The sequence below is a fragment of the Scyliorhinus canicula genome, unplaced genomic scaffold (genome assembly GCF_902713615.1).
Source record: "Scyliorhinus canicula unplaced genomic scaffold, sScyCan1.1, whole genome shotgun sequence".
NCBI lineage: Eukaryota > Metazoa > Chordata > Chondrichthyes > Carcharhiniformes > Scyliorhinidae > Scyliorhinus > Scyliorhinus canicula.
The window spans coordinates 44,947-48,893 of record NW_024056017.1 but is presented as its reverse complement, the minus strand read 5'-3'; the positions used below and the strand labels follow the sequence as shown (position 1 = coordinate 48,893).

Here is a 3,947-nt window from a genome sequence, read left to right as displayed (position 1 = left end):
TTCACTCCCGGTTACATCATTGATTTGAAACTATATGTAGGAACATGAGGAAGAAGTTTGCCTGTGACACAAAAATGATTGAACTCTTGAGGAATGAGGAAGAAAGCTAGAGGGAAAACAATGCAAAGGATTACATGATAAATGGCAGGACAGGACTAGTTAGGCCAGAGCTAGATTCCTGTGCACAGGAAGGTTGCACACAGAGAGTACAGAGGAGATTTAAGAACATTGACCAGAAATTGAAAATGTTTGCTCAGAGAAAGTTTGGATAAACTGGGGCTGTTTTCTTTGGAACAGAAGACTGAGGGGAGACCAAAATGAAATTATGGCAAGCAGCCCGGCTAGCTCAGTCGGTAGAGCATGGGAGTCTTAATCCCAGGGCCGTGGGTTCAAGACCCACATTGGGCGCTTCAGCTTCTTTAATGCGAGAACATTGAGCCGAACTGTTTTATGGGCGGCATGGTACCACAGTGATTAGCACAGTGGTTAGCACTGTTGCTTCACAGCGCCAGGGTCCCAGGGTTTAATTCCCACTTGGGACACTGTCTGCGCAGCGTCTTCACGTTCTCCCAGTGTCTGTATGGGTTTCCTCCCACAAGTTTCGAAAGACATGCTTGTTAGGTAAATTGGACATTCTGAATCCTCCCTCTGTGTACCCGAATAGGTCCCCGAGTGTGGTTACGGGGATTTTCACAGTAACTTCATTGCAGTGTTAATATAAGTCTACTAGTGACAATAGTAAAGATTATTCTAAATGTATAAAATTCTGGAGTTTCATGGTGGCAGTGGTTGTGTGCCTGCGTGCTGGGGACCCGGGTTCGATCCTGGCCCTGGGTCACAGTCTGTAAGGAGTTTGCACATTCTCCCATTTTCTGTGTGGGTTTCACCCCCACAACTCAAATATGTGCAGGTTAGGTGGCTTGGCAAAATTAAATTGCCGCCAAAGTGGAAAAAATATATAAATTTATATATTTTTTAAATTCTGAGGGATCTAAATAGATTGGATAGGAAGATCCTTTAATTGAGGGATACATATAAAAGGGAGCAGAGATTTATGGAAGGACTAGGAGGGTGGTGAGGATCTGTGACATGCTGCCTGAAATGATGGCAGAAACCCTCATAACATTTTAAAAGTATTCAGATAGACAGTTGAATTGATGTAACTTAAAAAACTACAGACCACAATCTGCAAATTGAGTTTCGGCTGAATAACTACTTTGCAGCCACGATGAGCTGAATGAAATGCAACAGGAACAACAAACTTTGATAAAATCCGGGATAGTAACTCTCACTACTAACAAGGTCAGCAGTTTGCCCAATTTAACTACCAAGTATGCTGATGCAGTAATTTTAAAATTTACCTGCATACATAAGAGTGCAACAGCAAATTATTTAACTTCCCCAATCGGTGATCGGTGTAATTAGTCTCAAATTTAACCTGGAATGGTTATTAAAAGTTTCCCAATCACTCTGATATCTGAAATCTTTGTCCTCAGACAGAACAGACAAACCATTTTACCTCCCAATGATATTCAGGTCCTGATGAATCGAGTAACTCAGTCAGAGGATGATGTGATGTTTGGTTTGAAGTTCCCGTTAGCAAATCCTCCTTTTTCTAAAGGAGTTTCCAAAGGAATTTCACTCTCAGTCCAGGAGAGAAATTCACAAGATTTTCTCTTCCGACTTCCGGTTCCTGGATGCCCACGCATGCGCCCTGCTGCACATTTCCGCTGAGAACGATGGCGGCCGCGCAGGCGCACTGCTGCATATCGCTCCCTAAACAGATGACAGGGGCCGATCAGAGAGAAAAACACCGATGCAGCAGCCACATTCGGGACAAACACCGAACTGTATCAAAATTGTCGGAACCAATTTATCACCCGGAGGAACGTAATAGAATAATGGCGGGTAATGGTACTCGTAATGCCAGGCGCGGATGAATACGCCCTATATTCGTGACAGGAGCCAGAACGCGCAGAGGGGAGAATGTCCCGCCCCTCTGTGCGGAGCATGCGCAGTGCTGCTCTGGGCTGAGCGTAGCCGCAGTGAGAGTGAGTGCAGCTCCCAGAGGTTGAATGAGAGCCGCCGCGAGCGGGGACAATGGTGAGAACCCAAACCCCCCAATAAGACCCATTGGTTTTATTGTCAGTCTGCAGACAGGAGCTGGAGAACTGAACCCAGGCAGAGGAGAGGGAGGGAGAAAACTGGGAGTGGAGGAAAGAAATGGTGCAGATGGTGAGATGGGTTTGGATTTCAGCCCAGGGAGGAGGGAGAGTGTGTGGGACGGGGATTTACAGCTTTGGGGGAACAAGAGAGCGGAAAATGTTCCAGAGAAACGAGAATATTCTGTTCAGAATTTCTATTCTAGACTGACTAATGGCTTTTGTAAACTTTTACAGGATATTTGGTGGAGAATTGGCTGACAGCAAACTCAAAACCAAACATCACATCAAAATCACTCAATTCATTAAGAGCTCAATATCTTCAGTCTTTGAATTTGGAAGAAGTGTTTGTTCTATTTCAGCAGGGTGACTCCAAAAGCACCGAGACCCACCCCCAATGAGAGTTTTCAGTTCACTGACTGGAGAGAGTTTTAACCAGTTACACAGCCTCAAAAAAGTATCACATCATTCACTGCAGGGAGAAATTCAATGCTTGTTTGTGTGTATACAAAGCTTCAACCAGGAGAGACATAAGGACTCCTCACCATGGAGAAACTGTGGAAACCTGCGGACTGTCGGAAGGGATTCAGTTACCCATCACAACTGGAAGCTCATCGTTGCAGTCACACTGGGGAGAGGCCGTTCATCTGCTTCATTTGTGGGAATGGATTCAACCATTCATACAACCTTCTGACACACCAGCGAGTTCACACTGAGGAGAGGCCATTCACCTGCCTGGTGTGTGGAACGTGATTCACTCGGTCATCCCACATTGTGACACATCAACTTGTTCAGTCTGATAGCAAACTTTTTAACTGTCCTGACTGTGAGAAGAGTGTTAAAAAAAAAAAGAATTTACTAACATCAATATGCTCACACTGGGGAGAGGCCATTCACCTGCTCTGTGTCTGGGAAAGGATTCAACCGTCGATCTGCCCTACAGAATCACCAGAGAATTCACACCGGGGAGAGGCCATTCACCTGCTCTGACTGTGGGAAGGGATTCATTAATTCATCCAATCTTCTGATACACCAGCAACTTCATACAGGGGATAGACCGTTCACCTGCTCTGCATGTGGGAAGGGATTTCCATGTTCATACAACCTTCTGACACATCAGCAGGTTCACAATGAGGGGAGGCCATTCACTTGCTCAGTATGTGGGAAGGGATTCACTCGTTCATCCAACCTATTGAATCACCAGCGAGTTCACACTGGGGAGAGGCCATTCACCTGCTCCAGATGTGGGAAGGAATTTTCTCATTTATCTTATCTTCTGAAACACCATCGCATTCACACTGAGGAGAGGCCATTCAACTGTAATGTCTGTGGAAAGAGATTTACTCAGTTATCCCACCTGCTAACACACCAGCGAGTTCACAAGCGACTACAAGGTTTAGATTATACCCTTATTGATGTTGTTAGTCATATACAGGACTCAATAATGTTTACTCTGACAGTCTTAATCTGCTGATGAGGTTTATTGTTCTGAATAAATGTGAAATAAATCAACTTTGTTTGAAACGTTGTTGCAGATTTTTATCTTTCCCACCTGAGTGTTTAACATCACCTGTCTGGAGCTCAGAAAGGACAATCTGGGGAAGTATCATACAGCAGGAACAGAACTTCAACCTGGACACAGTCTTTCAGGGTCACACTGAGAGGGACAAATCACACTTGGGTCTTTCTCATCTCTCTTCACCGACAGCAAAGTCCCCGTGTGGGTTAATCCTGAGGCGTGTAAGAAATGTGTCCCAATCGCTCTCTTCCATGGTTCATTCTGCT

The 3,947-nt window shown here is 45.0% G+C and overlaps 1 non-coding gene across 1 annotated transcript; it reads left to right on the top strand.

Annotated features, from left to right (window-relative positions):
* Positions 1-335: 335 nt before the first annotated feature.
* trnak-cuu lies at positions 336-408 on the top strand. Its single transcript has one exon. It is a non-coding gene; the product is annotated as a tRNA-Lys (tRNA).
* Positions 409-3,947: the final 3,539 nt, after the last annotated feature.